Raw genomic sequence first — 17720 nt, forward strand, 5'->3', positions numbered from 1 at the left:
GACCCTGAGTTTCTCTTTCAACCTGTATCTAGAAGAGTATAAATGCAATACCTTCCATTTTCTCCCACCTCCTTTATACTCTAACCCTGTTGTAATCTGGCCTTCTAGCATTTCCACATTTTTGTGTTTCAGAACAGATGGAAGAGTTCTAGCTGATGTAACCTCACTCAGTGCGGTTCACAATAGGCTCAGATAAGCTAAGCCATTCCAAACATCAGATTTCTAAGGAAAGCCAACTAGTTTTTTAAGAAACAAACTGATTCCAGGTTGGTTAAAACCTGCTTAAATTGGTTTAATCAGGTCAAGCCAACCTTCCTGGATCATACTGGGTAAAGCCAGCTCGAACAGGATAAAACAGTCCCAAACTGACACACATCAGATTCCAAGCAGTTCCTGCTGATCGAGACCAGATAAGCCTGCATCTAACTTGTCCTTACTGGATCAGACCAACGTGAATTGAATCACAGCAGTTCAGAAGGAGGAAACTGGATTCAGGCAAGTGATAGTGCTTTATATTAGGGGAAAACAGTGTAAAGTGATTCTTAGTAGAGCAAACAGATCCTAACGAAATTAAAACTGTTTAAAGTCACTTTTGTCAAAAAAGGCTGGTTCAAACTGGATCAAATCAGCTCTGATTTCAATAGCTTTTCCCTTGGTTGGGAAAAACCGTTGAAACTATTCAACCAGCTTTGAATAGTTTAAACCAGATCAACCTGGTAGCATTGCTAAATAGCTTCAGAATATATTATTAACTATTTATTGAGGGGAAAGGCTGGGCATGGTGGTTCACGCCTGTAATACCAGCACTTTGGGAGGCTGAGGTGGGCAGATTGCTTGAGTATAGGAGTTCGCTACCAGCCTGGGCAACATGGTGAAACCCCGTCTCTACAAAAAATACAAAAATTAGCCAGATAGTGGTGGCATATGCCTGTGGTCCCAGCTACTCCGGAGGCTAAGGTTGGTGGATTGCTTGAGCTTAGAAGGTTAAGGTTGCAGTCAGCCAAGACAGCACTACGGCACTCCAGCCTGAGGGACAAAGCGAGACTCTGTCTCAAAAAAAAAAAAGAAAAGAAAAAAAAAGAAAAAAAAAACCCAACCAAATGAAACAACAAAGAAGCCTATTTATTGAGGGGGGAAAAAAGAAACAGGTTATAGATGTTGTTATACATTATATCTTATAATTTACATTTTGCTTTCATAGGTCACAGAAAGATGTGTGTGTGTGTATATATATATATATATATATTTGTTTTTTAAGTCCAAAGCAAACTCTTTCCTGATTCAGCACACAATCTGTAATGTTCGTTTCTCTATAGATTACTCTTGACACTAAAATTATTTCTTACACTGATGACTGTCGTGAGTTTTAATGAAACTGAAGCAAGTTGTTTGCCAAAAAAATTGTCCCCCAATTATCTAGACATGAGCTTCCCTCTGGGAATAAACTTCATGTCCTGTGCTGACCTTCTTGCAGTGGTATTTTTGGGGAAACATCTTTTTTCATAGGGACAATACACTTGCATTACATCATAGGAGCCAGACCCACAATAGGACACATTTTCAAAGAGAACTTCTTTCTCCAGATCTGTGCACACACTGTGTCCCAAGGCAGTGCTGCTTTTATGGTAACTATGTTGATTATGTGAGCTGTGGAACAGTTCTTCTATAACCTGAATATAACTTTCCCATAAAAATTCTTTCACTTTTTTTTTTTTTTTTTTTTTGGGAGAGAGGGTCCCGCTCTGTCACCCAGGCTGGAGTGCCGTGATCATGGCTCACTGCAACCTCATCTTCCTGGACTCAGGTGATCCTCCCACCTCAGCCTCTCGAGTAGCTGGGACTACAGGCCCGTGAGACCACACCCAGCTAATTTTTTGTATTTTTGTAGAGACATGATTTCATAATTTGTATTTTTGTAGAGACAGGCTTTTGCCATATTGCCCAGGCTGGTCTTAAACTGCTGGACTCAAGCGATTGGCCCGCCTTGGCCTCCCAGAGTGCTAGGATTACAGGTGTGAGCCACTGCACCTGGCCCCACATTTTTTATTTAAAAAATTTATAAACTAAATCATCATTGGATATTGGGACATTCATCATTTTTACTTAGTCGCGACCTCCTGGCTGATGGGCAGTATGAAAATGAATGCAGAATTATGTTGACTGCCTGGGAGCCACCTGGACTGATATATAATATACTTATCCAAATGGTAAACTAGTACAGAAGTGGAAGAAAACATGCAGAGACTCAATAAGAATACAAATTAAGTTACAATGCAATTAATAGTCAAACTGAAGTGGAAAGGTAATTTATATTAACTACATTAAAATATATATATATTTCCCAGGCAGAAAATGTTGGATTTTGTGTTTCAAAACCAGACACCTGCAAGTCTAAAATCCAGGTCTGATCCAATCAAATGTGCTTGAATAATTGTATGCAAATAAAATTTGTTCTGAATTGTTTAAGCTGGTTGCGACTGGATTACAATGAGAACTACCTTTTCATTTCAGTTTGCACTCACCATGGTCTGACAGCAACCTTTAAGAGAGTCAGGGATGGATGGTTAGAGGATGAAGTAAGAAAATGCCTTGTACTCCACCCGGTGACCACCACTTCTGTGTTTCTCTGGCCACAGACCTTGCCTCCTGGTGGTCTGGGGAAGAGTTGTATTGTACATCAGATGCCCAAAATGTTCCATGGACACTTGAAAGAAATGTGTATTCTGCCATGGAGTAGACCTGTAAGTGTCCATTAGAATCAGTTAGTTGGCGGTGTTGCTCAGTTCCTCAATGTCTTTGCTGATTTTCTGTCTATTTATACTATCAGTTACTGAGGGGAGAGCTTTGATGTCTTCAACTCTATGGGCTTGTCATTTCTCCATTCAGTTCTATCAGTTTTTGGATTTGGTATTCTGAAATTCTATTGTTAGGTATACATACATTTAGGATTGCTATGTCTTCTCATGAATTGGCTCTTTTTATTATTATGCAACGTGTCCTCTTTATCCTTGGTAATTTTCCTTGTGCTAAAGTCTATTTTAATGATAAACTCATATTCCAGGTTTCTTTTGATTAGTGTTTATATGGTTTAGCTTTCTTTCCATATTTTAATTTTTATTCTGATCATAGATATATTATTATATTTAAAGTGGGTTTTGCTGGGCATGGTGGCTCACACCTGTAACCCTAGCACTTTGGGAGGCCAAGGGGGGCAGATCACTTGAACCCAGGGATTTGAGACCAGCCTGGACAACATGGTAAAACCCCTTCCCTACAAAAAATACAAAAATTAGCCAGTCGTGGTGGCACACACCTGTGGTTCCACTGGGAGGCAGAGGTGGAAGAATCACCTGAACCCAGAAAGTCGAGGTTGCAGTGAGCCGTGATTGTGGCATGTACAGTCATTTAGCCTGTGTGACAGTTTTCTTTGTTTTGAATTGAGATACTGTCTCAAAAAATTAAAAAATAATAAAGTGAGTTTCTCTTAGGCAGTATGTAGTTGTGTCTTAGTTTTCTTTGTTTGTTTGTTTTGAATTCATGCAGTCTTTGTCTTTTAACTGGTAGGTCTGGTGGACAGACTCCAACATGGCCTCTATTGAGTCCTACCTCTTGGATTTATATTGTTGCTTAATCTCCACTCCTTAAGTATGAACAGGTATGGAGAGGTCCTGCGAGTTGTTTCCAACCACTAGAATATGGCAAGGGTGATGGAATGTCACTTTTGTGATTATGCTATCTAAGATTGTAACTTCTGTCTTGCTAGCAGTCTTTCTCCATAGACTCATTCTCTTGCTGGCTTTGATGAAGTAAGTTGCCATGTTGGGGAGGCTCACATGGCAAGAAACTGAGGCCTTCAATCCAACAGCCCAAAAGAAATGAAATTGTCTCAACAGCTGTGCATGGAAGCTTAGAATCAGATTGTTCCCCAGTAAAGCCTTCAAATGTGACCTCAGCCCTGGACAACACCTTGGTTGTAGCTTCATGAAAGCCCCTGGAGCAGAGGACCTAACTCAGCCATGCCTGGATTCCTGACCCACAGAAACTGAGATAATAAACATTTGTTATTTTAAGCTAAGTTTGTGATAATTTGTTACAGATATCTAATATTTATATCATTAGGTATTTATACCATTTAATGTAAGAATTGAGAGCTGGGTGCAGTGGCTCATGACTGTAATTCCAGCACTTTGGGAGACTAAGGCAAATGGATCACTTGAGCCCAGGACTTTGAGACCAGCCTGGGCAACATGGCAAAACCCTGTCTCTACAAAAAAATACAAAAATAGCCAGGCATGGTGGCATGCACACCTGTGGTCTCAGCTACTCTGGAGGCTGAGGTTGGGGAATCACCTGAGCCTGGGAGGTTAAGGTTGCAGTGAGCCATGATCACACCACTGCCCTTCATCCTGGGTGACACAGTGAGATGCTGTCACACACAAAAAATAAAGAAATAAATAAAAATAAAATAAAATAAAATTGATATGTTTGTACTTATATCACCATTTTATCATATATTTTATGTTTGTTTCTTCTGATTTTCATTTTCCCTTTCCTACTTTCTTCTGAAATATTTGAATATTTTCATCTTCTATTTTAATTTTCTATTGATATTTTTACTATATCTCTGTAAAAAAATTTTAGTAGATGTTCTAGAGATTACAGCATATGGTCTACTTATATTTTACAATTTCAAGTGGAGTACGGAAACCTTCTCACCCTATAGGTACCTTTGGCATCCCCTCTTTATGTAGTCATCATAGTATTATGTACTATAATGACTACATACGTTGAAGATTTCATCAGTCAGTGTTACAATTTGTGCTTTCACATATTTCAAAGAACTTAAATTCTATTATATTTTTCCAGGTATCTACCATTTCTGTTGCTCTTATTTCATTACAATTGTTAAAGTTTCCCTCTGATTTAATTTCCTTGTAGTCTGAAGAATTCTCCTTAGCATTTCTTATAGAAGAAGTCTGGTATCAAGGAATTTTCTTACTTTCTGTTTATCTGAGAATGTCCTTATTTCATTGTCATTCATGAAAGATGTGTCCACTGGATATGAGATTCTGGATTGATAGTTTTCTTTTCTATTTTATTTATTTATTTATTTATTTTGAGACAGAGTCTCACTCTGTAGCTCAGGCTGGAGTGCAGTGGCATGATCTCAGCTCACTGCAACCTCCACCTCCCGGGCTTAAGTGATTCTTGTGCCTCAGACTCCCAAGTAGCTGGGACTACAGGTGCATGCCACCATGCCTGGCTAATTTTTTGTGTTTTAGTAGAGACGGGTTTCACCATGTTGCCCAAGGTGGTCTCGAACTCCTGAGCTCGGGCGATCTCCCTGCCTTGGCCTCCCAAAGTGCTGGGATTACAGGCATAAGCCACTGTGCAGGGCCGATAGTTCTTTTCTTTCTGTATGTTAAAAACGTTATTCTACTTCCCTCCAGGTTCCGTGGTTTCTGATGAGAAATGCACAGTCATTTAAATCATTATTTTTCTACCTGAAATGAGTCATTTATCTTTGGTTGCTTTCAGGATATCTTCTTTATTTTAACAGTTTTCATAAGTTTGATTATAATGTGTGGATGTCTTTGATTTTATCCTGTTTGGGATTCACTGAGTTTCTTAAATCTCCACGTTCATGTCTTTTGTGAAATGCAGTAAGTTTTTCCACCATTATTTCTTAAAATTTTTTTTTCCCATTCAACACCCTTTTTATTTTCCTTCTAGGAGTGTAATGACACAAATATTAAACATTTTGGTATTTTTTTTCGCACAGGCCCCTAAGGTTCTGCTGGGTTTCTTTTTCAGTTTTCTTTCCTTTGTTGTTCAGATTAGATAATTTCTATTGATCTATCTTTAAGTTAATTTTCATCCAGTGAATCTGAAATTTAAGTTAGTGTCCTTCTCTTTCTCTGTTCTAATATTTCCATTTGGTTTGCTTTTATATCTTCCTTTTTTAAAAAAATTTTGAGACAGTTTTGCTTTTGTTGCCCAGGTTGGAGTACAATTGTGTGATCTTGGCTCACTGCAACCTCCACTTCCCGGGTTCAAGAGGTTCTTCTGCCTCAGTCTCCTGAGTAGCTGGGATTACAGGTGCCTGCCACCATGCGCAGCTAATTTTTTGTATTTTTAGTGGAGACAGGGTTTCACTATGTTGCCCAGGCTGATCTCAAACTCCTGACCTCAGGTGATCCACTCGCCTTGGCCTCCCAAAGTGCTGGGATTACAGATGTGAGCCATTCCACCAGGCCTGTTTTTATATCTTCTTTTTTTCCCCCTGAGAATTTCTGTATTTTCATTTGTTTCAGGAGCACTTTCCCTTACTTTATGGAACATGGTTATAATTGCTGCTTTAAAAAATGTTTGATAATTCTAACATCTGTATCTTCTCAGGGTTAGTGTCTGTTGATTGTCTCGTTCCTTGTCAGTTGAGACTTTCATGGTTCTTCATATGCTGAGTAATTTGGGATTATATTCTGGACATTTTGAATATTACAGGACCCCAGGTCTGATTTAAATCCTAAAAAGAGGGCTTTTTTTTTTTCTTCTGAAGCAGGAAATGAAACAGATTATATTATTTTTGCAAGTTCAAACCTGCCTCTTGGGCTGTGGTCTCAATATCATTTCTGATTTCAGAGTGCAGTGCTATTCAGATCAGTCCTGTGTGTGTGCCACCCAGTGGCCAGTCATGGGCCTGGATTGGGGTCTACCTTGCAGTTTCAGTTCTGCAAACATGTGGTAGGGTGTTTAGGATCAGATCCATACATTTGCAGCCTGGAGGTGAGCCCAGGAGCTAAAACATAAGTTTGTGGGATTTCTGTCTTAAGCTCCCTACTCTCCATGATCTCCCCAACACCCTCTGGCTCCTTGGGGCCTCACTTTTTAGCCCTCCAGTGAGCAAGCTTGGGCTTCAGTTTCTCTGCTCTGCCACTCTTACCATGACTGTTTCTGTGTTTGGGGTCAAGTGGCAGGAGGAGAGAAGGTGAAAAAAAAAGGAAGAAAGATTTGCCACACACTCTTGTGAACACTGCTCCTCCAGTCAAACAGAATAATTCCCCTCTCTTGGAGTCTTAGATGACTGCCAAGCTCCACTCCCACCCCCTCAGCCCCTGCCACCAACACTGCTGCTACAATATTGCCTGTGGGCTGAGGCTGGAAAGAAGGAAAAAACTAATAAAAGCCAGGGGTTCCCATGCACCCCACTCTCTCTCTGACTCTTCAGAATCTCCTTTCTTGTTTTTTAGAGAGGTCTTCTCTTACAGCTCTTTCTGTCTTCCTCTGGTGCATACGTCCAGCTTTCTGGCTGCCTTTTAGTCTAGGCTGGCTGATACTGGAAGGGAAAAAAAGGCAAACTCACTACTGATTTAGTTGGACTTTGAATTCTCGTCTCCTTCCCAAAGCCACCTGCTATGATTTATGTTTCAGAACTCTCAGATAGCACCTCCATCCATTCTGTACAGGATTTACAGTTACATTTAGTGTGTCCTTCCTTATTCCATCTTTTCTGGAATAAGGCTCTCCTTTTGCTTTTTAAATCATCAATCATTTGCTATGTGGAAAATGATATCTTCGTTTATATGTATGGCACTTACTGTCCCCCCCCCCCTGCAAAGTTTCATAAAAAACAAAACTTATTGACTAGCAATAACTCTTTATTATATGGCCGGAAAGAATTAGGCAGTCCATCTGGAGAAAACAGACTGTTTCTCTTTGCTCACACAATACTTCTGACAGCAAACGTGTGGGGCTTTTTTTTTTTTCCACACCAAGCAGTTCTCCAATTCTGCTGCCATCAGCTGCATGCCCTATAATTTAATTCGATTTTGACACTGTCTACCTGGAATTAAGCATCAGATCCCATGGGGTTAGGTCTCAGTCTCACAAGATTGCCCTGTTAATGGAAAAACCACACTCTGAAAATGTTTTCAAGAGGTTTATTCTGAGCCAGTATGAGTGACCACGGCCTAGAGAACAGAGTCTCAATAGGTCCTGAGAAAGCGTGTCTGTGGCAGTCAGATTACAGTTTGGTTGTATACATTTTAGGGAGGCAGGAGTTATAGGCAAAGACATAAATTCATACATGGAAGGTATACGTTGGTTTGGCCTAAAAAGGTAGGATATCTTGAAGAGGGAGCTTACAGGTTACAGGTGGATTCAGAGATTCTTTAATTTGCAATTGATTAAAGGAGTAGAGCTTTGTGTAAAAATTTGGAGTCAACAGAAAAGAATGTTTAAAGTTAAGATAAGGAAGTATGTGAACCAATATTTGAGGTCAGAGTGACCCATAGGGGTGAGTGACTTAGCCCTTGTCTGGCATGGCCTTATGTCCTCTTTATAATTTGATATCTTATTGTCACAAGGAATCTGTTTTGTTAATCTTATGATCTGTATTTCAACATTAATGATGGTCAGTTGTGCCTAATTCGTGTCATGCTGGGAATTCCATTTTTAAGGATTTTCTAGGGTCCCCATAGCCGAGAGGGGGCCTGTTCAGCCAGTGAGGGGCTTAGGATTTTATTTTTAGTTTTCAGCCTCTACTTCAGATGTCAATCACAAGCCCAGGTCTCTAGTACTTTTGACCAACCAGCTATAAATTGGGGTTCCCCCTACCCACCTCCTCAGGTTCAATACTTTGCTGGGATAGCTCACAGAACTCAGGCCATTTACTTGTTTATTATAAAGGATACAGATGAAGACTTAGGTGAGGTCTAGAAGGGTCCCAAGCATAGGAGCTTTTGTCCCTGTGGAATTGGGGTACCCCACTTTCCCAGAGTTTTTATAGAATTTAAATTCCCCCCATCCCATTCCTGGAGGTCAGTGGGTAGGGCTGAAAGTTTCAACCTTCTAATCCCTTAGTTTTTCTGGTGTCCAGTCCCATCCTGAGGCTATCTTTGGTCCTACCCTAAATTACCTCTTTAGTATAAACTCAGGTGTGCTTCAAAGGGGCTCCTTAAAAATAAGAAAGGACACCCCATGACTGAGGAAATTCCAAGGGTTTTAGATGCTTTGTGCCAGGACCTGGGACAAAGACCAGATATACTTCTTATTACACCACACTATCCTATTTTCTTTTCCTCTAAATTTCATCCTATTTTCTGAATCCACAATTGGAGGCATTCCACCCAAAGACGAATTCTCAAAAGAACAAATTCACACCAAGATTGAACCACAACCTCACCTGGCCCGCACAATGCCTTCAACTGTTTTTCTGGCTTGCATTTTCCCCTTTCATATTAATAGAGAAAAAAAGAGTATTCCAAGGCCATGAGCACTCTTGAGATGTTGAGCTGGAACGATTGGGAAGATGATAGCTCTTCATCCAGATACGGAGTATGGAATAAGAAAGAGGGTTTGGAGGTGGGACAGGAAGTGATATGTTCTATCCATAACACATTGCGCTTGAAGCACCTGCCAAAATATCCAGGAAGTGGGAGCCTGGAGGTGAGGGTCAGAGGTCAGACTTAGGTGGCATAAAGAATGACTTGGAATAAATTGTTGTGGAAGGGCTACAGGAGAAAATTATCATGAGAGGACAGGGTATGTATCATGGTGAGAGAAGAGGGCCAGGGACCTCGTGCACGGTGTGCTTAACCTTCACATTGCAAGGACTTCCCACCATGATACAGGCCTCAGTTCTCCACGGCTGCTCTTCAAGACCACTCCCACTACTGTGCCTCCATTCCTCAGTATTCTCCACTCCCAGAGCCTGATGAATTTCCCTAAGCTCCCACTTTCAGTACTCAGATTGGCCTTTATCTCAAGGCAGAACTGATATTTGGGTCCCATGGCAGATCTGTTGGGGAGTTTTTCAGATTTTCCTGATTCTGGCCCCTGGTGGAGAAAAATGATCTGGGGTAAAGTTGCAGCCTGCCTGACCCATGCAGGAATATTTATCCCTTACGTTGGGCCTACTAATCAGCACAATTACCTCTGAACACGAAAACAACAAGGCTTTCCGATCACTTTACCATTGCCAAGTTGTATTTACAAATGTCATCATATTTTATTGTATCAACCATTATATCAGTCATGATATGCTAGGTTTTGCTGCAGTAGCAAACTCAAATATCAGTGGGAGATTTGATGCTGTACATTCAATGAATGGTGCGGGTGCTTGTGGATCACAGTCCTTTGAGACCCAGGCTATCCAAGCATTCCACAACCCTAGCACTAGTGGGAAGGGACACGATGATTTGTACATTGAGTCTTAAGGCTACTACCAACTTAAAAAAAAAAAAAATTAAAACGAGAAGTCACATTCCATTTGCCACAGCAAGTCACATGGCCACATTTAACTTCAAAGGGAGGGGAAGTGAAATCTCGTCTCTGAAGGCGAATTGGTAAACTTCCGTCATGACTACCACAACCATGCCCTCTAAAATCATTATAGCCACAGGAGAGTTGAAAAACTCAGACTAGTAAGTCACTTTTCCAAGTCACATAGTCAGGAAGTTAGCAGAGCAAGGCTCCAAGTGCACATTTGTTTAACTCTAAAACCAATGTGCCTTTCACAAACTGATGTGTTGTCTTCATGAAAATGTTATCCAGAAGAAAGGTCTTATTAGCTTCAAGGGAACTTCAGATGCTCACAAGTAAAAGTTTGACATGTCCAATTGACTTAATCAATCAAAAAGAAACAACGTGTTCTTGTTTTCTTTCCTTTTGCAACAACCTGTTTTTAAAAGAAGGAAAGAAAGAAAGAAGGAAAGGAAAGAAAGAAGGAAAAGAAAGAAGGAAAGGAAGAAGGAAGGAAGGAGAAAAGAAAGAAAGCAAAAGAAAAGAAAGAAAGAAGAGAAGAGAAGAAAAGGAAAAAGAAAAGAAAGGAAAGAAAAAGAAAGCAAGCCTTTTGACCCACCCTTTGACCTACACCACAATATCTGAGCGCATGTCAGGGTGATTTGGTTTCTTTCCCATTGTGTGGTATTTTCCACTCACAGGACTGGGTCAGAAGAAGTTTGTATCTTAATCTACACACTTGTTCTTGCTCATGTTTGCCTCTGCTTGATCCCATACCCTTCATTCATCCTTTGGAATGTTCCCGTGACAACAGAAGAATGGCAATATAGCTAGCCAGACAAAAGGGACAGACCAAGAACAGACCAACTTCTCTCTGACTGAGGATGTTAACGGGGAAGACACAGGACACGAGTGTTCTCTCCCCATCTTCCCCCTTGAGAGAAGTCAGCAGTTAGTGAGTGTCAAGCCTGCTCTGCAGATGAGGAAACAGGCTCAGCAGGTTAAGCCACTGCTCAAGGTCACAAGGCTAGTACCCAGATGAAAACCAGCTGCTATTATTTTTTCCCAAATCACTGCTTCATTTTCTGTCCATTCCACCCTGCAACCTTCCATCTCTCCTCCTAGGAAACCTGTGCTGAAGCATGCAGACAATGCAGGGCTCCTCTGCCTCCTCTGATGCCTTCCACCTCCACGTGGCCTGCTTGCTGGCAGATACAAGGATAGGTGCAGCTCTTTACAATGGAGGCATAGAGATGAGGTGGCCACCGTAGGGCTCAGGCTGCTGGGAAACTGGAGGTGGGAGCCGTCCCAGTACTATAGAAGAAATGCTTCTCAGCCCTCGAAACTCTCCCTGAACAAACCCGAGGTTCATAGAAGAGGAGTTCTGGCAAGAGGCTGAGTTCTGGAAAGCGGCACCGATAGTAGCAGAGACTGGGGTCCACATTGCTGGGCTAAGCTTTGGGACAAACCCATGAGGGAGAACCCACAAGGCTTCTATTTTAACTCCAAAGAAGAAAAATAATAACCTGGTTAGATGAAATATGCTTTGAGTGGAGAAGAGCCTTAGCTTTAATGTGTATGATATTTGGAATTCAAGATGTCCTAAGTAGTTTCCATGGCTATTTCTGACAGCCTGAAGCCCTTGGTTTTCTCCACCCATGGACTTCCGAGGGACAGGACAATGGGGAGGGGGCTCACTGGAATAGCTCAAGGCCCATCAGATGGGTTCTTATTTCTGATCGACAATATACTCATGGTGTGAATGTCTGCAACTCATTTTTACCCCTAGGCCTGTTTTTTTTATCTGAGTAAGAGAAAATAGGACCGGGCGCGGTGGCTCAGGCCTATAATCCCAGCACTTTGGGAGGCTGAGGCAGGCGGATCATGAGGTCAAGCAATGGAGACCATCCTGGCCAGCATGGTGAAACTCCATCTCTACTAAATAAATACAACAATTAGCTGGGTGTGTGGCGTGTGCCTGTAGTCCCAGCTACTCAGGAGGCTGAGGCAAGAGGATTTCTTGAATGCGAGAGGCGGAGATTCCAGTGAGCCAAGATCGTGCCACTGCTTTCCAGCCTGGGTGACAGAGTGAGACTGTCTCAAAAACAAACAAACAAACAAACAAACAAACAAACAAACAAAAAACCGAAAGAGAAAATACTCTCTTCTACCTCTAGAATTCTGAGATTTGAAATAGGGAAAGATGAACTTAGGAAGAAGCTGGCCCTGAACACTGATCCTGTCGCTTCTGGATAAACACCTAATACCAGAGGACTAGAGGAGCCATTTCAGGGTCACCCACTCAGGTGTCCTCTCATCCTACCCAAGTCAACAAACACAGCAGCTCTGTCAATGTCTTCATGACTGAAGACACGGATCGTGGAGAGTTTTGTCTGTAAGCCATGATGTGGCACTAGAGCTGCATGGTAATTCTCTGCATTACAGGGAATGAAAGAAGCTATTCCAAATGCAGCTTGAAATTTTTAAAAAAGAAGTCACATACTTCTCTGAGTATATCATCTTTTCCCAGATGGATCCAAAACGAGTCACATAATTTTCCTGTTGCAGAGTTTCTGAGAGATTCGTGGATTTGAGAACTGGAAGGGGCTATACGAGGTGGTGTGAGCCTGTTCAATACTCTCCCAACAGGTATAATTAGGTTCTTGCCATTCCACAGGGGAGGTGACTGCAGTTCAAAGGTTGGTGACTTCTACGATGGGATGGCCAGAGAGTAATGGCAGTGTAGTGGTTGGGGGACTGACTGCTTTCTTTTATGACACCAAACTGCTGCTCAGAAGCAACAGTTTCCGCCATCACACACAGAGTGGTGAAAGGAAACATTAAAAAACAAAAACAAACAAACAAACAAACAAACAAAACGGAATGTGGGGCCCAGGGACACTCTGGCAGCACTGTCTGGCGAGCCGTTACAACTGGCACATAGTAGGTGCTCTGTGTGCTGAAGAGAGGCAGGATGAAGACGAGTGAGGCAAGGCAAAGCCATGAACTTGGAGACCGTGTGACTTTGTCATTTGTAGTGCCCTGGTTTTATGCATAAGCCATATCTGGCCAGTGTTCACTGAATATGCCCTATCTCTGAGATTTTATAAAAATTAATTCATTCAACAAGAAAACCAGTTTGCTGAAGAAGGAAAATTGCCAACAAGGCCAAGGTGACAGCAATTTCAAGCACAATGTAAGCTGATTAGCCTCAAACAGAGAAACTGCTTCCTGGCTGAGCTCTCCCACCCCGCTCCAGTTGTCTTGGAGATTTGCAGTCCTGGTCATAAGAGGTACCAGGCGGCAGTGTGAGCAATGGGTGAAGGACAGGACCTCATTATGAGAGTCTCCCAGGAAGGAAAAGGCGGACACAGGGCATTCTTTCAGAATGATGGATTTGCTTAAGTTTGCATTTATTTTTTTCATTACAAGAGAAATGTGGAATGATGCTTTTGCATTACCTTTTTAAAAAAATAACAAATGGGTTTTTTTTTCCCCTCTCTGCCTCTGGAAAAACACAGATCTGATTACATCTGCCCCAGCTTAAACCCCCTTAGAGGCTTCCTCTTGCTCATTTGAAAATGACACAACTCATAAAAACGGCCGAAAGCATCACGGGCATTGAATAGAATTGCACAGCACTGCTTTCTTAATTGTTAATAAAACGATGTACTTCCATATCAGCTGATCAACAGCCACTACGTCAAGCTGCCCCCTCCTTCTTCCACTCTGGGAACCCTGGGTCTCCCCAAGGCCTCCAGGACAGCAGCGGGCTCCATGGCCTGCTCCAGCCAGTGTCCTGTATCTGCTCTGATGGGATAGGCCCATGCCTTTGTGGCCGTCAGGGGATGATTAACCAGGCCCAGTAGACTCTGTGCAGTCAGACCCCAGGCCGCCCCGCCTTGCTTTGCTTCCCCACCTTCTCTCTCTTTTGTGGATTCTGAGGCCACACAGCTCTTCTGCTCCTTGAGAGTGCCCTGCCTTCCTCAGGGCCTTTGCAAAGGTGCTTCCTTCTGTCTAGAGCATTCTCCCACACTGTCCCCTTTGACCTTGGGTGACTTTTCTCATCCTTCCTTTAGTCATTCATAGTTGGCTTCAATAAATAAAGGATAGACAGGCGAGTGACTGATCAGCCACGCTTGAGAGGAGGAGGCCCTGGCACATGGGCATATGCCATAGATCTCCATTGTCTAGGCCTAGTTAATCATCGCCAGGAGGAGAAAGGAAGGCTGTGGACTGGAGGCTGCCAGCCCCACCTTCTCCTTCTCTCTCTGCAAGTCCTAAGGAGAAGCAGCCTTAGATCCGGGTGATGCCTCTTGGCTGTGAGTATTATCATTTGCAAAGAGGAAAAGGGGAAATAATCTGAATATCTGGGATTCCAAAAGTTGTCTTGTACCAGGTAACAAGAACCTTCCTATCTCCTCTGACCAGATGTGGGGCGAGAAAGGATGAGAGCAAGAGTGAAGCAGAAAAGGGAAAGAGAAGGAGATAACCTGAAGTGTGGCCTGAAGACTCCCTGCCACTTCATGTGAATCCTTGACATTCCATCTGGAAACCATTTTGCTCATGTCCTCAGAGCTGTGGCTGCAGAATTTTCTCTTGCCCAGTTGTGGGTTACAGGTCAAGTAGAGAGTCAGCCCCAGGCAAGGGCACGGGAACTCAGACTGTAGGTCAGTATTCCAGAGTCCCTGGAGGAGGAAGAAAAAGGACTGGGTTAAGGAGGCACGCAGGGGAGGGAATCTACCCTGAGATTCTTAGAAACAGCTCAAAACAACAGCAAGTTGACCAGCTCTCGAAGTGTTTTGTTTTGTTTACCATGCATCCCTTATTTTCTTATTATTTGCTGGGCACAGGCTTGCCTGGACTTCACAGTCCACATAAGTTTACAACCAGGAAAATGAAAGGAACAATTTTACAAGCATCGTAATGGATCCTGGTACCTCCTTCAGAGCCTGAAATTAGGGGTTTGAATGTAGGTTCATTTTCATCCCACCTCCAAATACTAGCAACGGAGGGGATTATACAGGGGTTTCCCTCCCTGCTGGGACACAATTCTCTGAAGCACAGTTAGGATGAAAACACGAGTGTTTGTAAGAGCTGAGAGCAGTGTTTTTCAAAGTGCAATTTTCAGAACTCTAGGCCCAATAGATATTTCGCTGGTAAAAGGATTCCAGGTCAAATAAATTTGGGACACTCTGCATCATCTCTCCCCTCTCAGGCAATCTCAGTGCTTGTAAGTGAGAAGACTGTGTTCCCCATAAATTTCCCCACAAAGGGTCCGGCTGTCCCGCATTGCCTTCCTGTAATCTGTTCACACGTTGCTCTTATTCCAGTTCCACATGCCCTGAAGTCCCAGGAAGTTGCTCTCAGCAGTGAGCCATTCGTTCCTCAGAGATCTGGGAGGCCTCACCATGTGCAGACGCTGTGCGCAGGCTGGGAACCACAGGAGAAATGGCTGAACGTTCTGTGGGTGTGGCTGTAGGCAGAGAGCTGATCAGTGAGGTGGGGCGGTGACAGTCTTCTATAGGATGTCATATGCATAATTTATCACCTTAACTAGGACAAGAGAATGAAGGGGAACACTATTAATAATTAATTAATAATTATAATAGGACAACAGGTGTAAGCTAGAGCTGTCTTATATAGACAGAACTGACACGTGACAGTTTCTTGTCTGTCCATTTAGGAGCTGCCTCTAGGGCCAATGGATAATAATCACCGGGCAAAAGGTTTCAGGTCAAAATTACAAGGGACTTTCTAACAAAGAGCCTCTAAAAACAATGTGGGCTAGTTTATGAGGTAGTGAGCAGTTCATCACATCAGATATGCAAAGGGGTGACCCACCCTCCAAGATGCTGTGTACAGATGACACTGACATGCCAGGCAGGCCCCCAGCCTGGGTAAGCACAGGTCAGCCTCTGACTGTGATCTGAAGCACCTATTCTTGGCTCTCTCTTTCGGTGAGGGTCAGTAAGATATTTTATACGCAAGGATCAAATTCTGCTCCTCCGATTCATACATAAGAGACACATTTGGATAAAAGTAGAAATATAACAGGACTGAAAGATTAAAACTTGCTGTTTTAGCATACTTAATATTCACTGATGCCTACACATAATGTAAATATCTCTTTGTTTAAAATGAATATAGGCTGGTCTCTGTGGCTCACGCCTATAATCCCAGCACTTTGGGAGGCTGAGAATGGACGATCACTTGAGCTCAGGAGTTTGAGACCAGCCTGGGTAACACAGCGAGCCCTGCTTTCTACTGAAAATAAAAAATGAAAAAATAAAAAATAAATAACCAAGTGTAGTGGCGCATGCCTGTAGTCTCAGCTACTTGGGAGGCTGCAGTGAGAGAACTGCTTGAGCCCAGGAGATGGAGGCTGCAGTGAGCTGCAATCGTGCCACTGCACCCCAGCCTGGGTGACAGAGTGAGACCCTCTCTCAAAATAAATAAACAAATAAAACAAGTATTATCTTGACTTTAAAGAAAGAGACTTTCCTGTGACATATAAGCAAAATATGGTCAAAACAATTTGACCAAAGTTGAAATGGACTGGAATCACTTCTGAGGAGCCAGCCTAGGTCTGTCAAATCAAGTTTGCTCACTAATAATCGTACTTGGGTTATGTAGGATGTTAACATTAGAGGAAGAGGGTGGGGGATATAAGGGGGTTCTTTGTACTATTTGTGAAATTTGTCTAAAATTATTTCAAAATTAAAAAATAAAAAAGCAAAAAAACAAAACCACACCCTTTGCTCCTAAGCCCTGTTTGCCCTAGACCTTATTCGATGAACTCACTCAATTGTTTAAGATTCAGCTCAGCACAACATCCCAGATTCCCTGTCCTGAGGCAGGCACTCCTGTATGAGCTCCTAAATACTTCTGCATACACCTACCACCTACTGGTATGGTTTTCTGCCTGTATTTCATCTTCTTCACCTTACATGGAGTTTCTTTTGGAATGGAAAGTTTTCTTCCTTTCATCTTTGAATCCTAGCACCAAGGCCACACCAAGGCACTAAATACGTGTCTCAAACGAATTAGTAAATCTTTGAACAAATCTTATTAGTTTTGCTTTCTTTTTTAAAATTATGGTAAAATGTACATAACATAAAATTTCCATTTTAACCATTTTTAAGTGTACAATTCAGTGACATTAAGTACATTCTAAAGTTGTGTAGGTTTTTTTTTTTTAATCAATTCTAAATGGTTTAAACTGGCCAGTAGTTACTAGAGCTGTTAGATCGACTTAATTTGGACCCATGAGACTCGTGACACTCAGAATTAATCTAATCCCATTTACACCAGGTGCCTCCCATCAAAATCTGTTTGTTAAAGTGTGGAATTGTTTCATCCCATTGGAACCAGCTCTTGAATAAGTCAGAACTGGCTCTGCCAGCCTCTGGGCCAGTAGTCGGCACTCAAAGTGGTGTTTCTTTCTTTGGCCTGATCTCTTGGGTTGCCACTTTCCC

General features: G+C 42.3%; 1 protein-coding gene across 1 annotated transcript in view; it reads left to right on the forward strand.

The window, feature by feature from the left end:
• Positions 1-382: 382 nt before the first annotated feature.
• The window catches only part of THSD4 (thrombospondin type 1 domain containing 4), a 698888-nt gene continuing 681550 nt past the window's right edge, over positions 383-17720 (forward strand). Inside the window, exon 1 of the mRNA XM_077939655.1 lies at positions 383-495. The gene's annotated coding sequence lies outside the window, so the exon portion shown is untranslated. The remainder of the gene's footprint in view (positions 496-17720) is intronic.

Source organism: Macaca mulatta, chromosome 7 (assembly GCF_049350105.2).
Source record: "Macaca mulatta isolate MMU2019108-1 chromosome 7, T2T-MMU8v2.0, whole genome shotgun sequence".
In the NCBI taxonomy this organism is placed as follows: Eukaryota; Metazoa; Chordata; class Mammalia; order Primates; family Cercopithecidae; genus Macaca; species Macaca mulatta.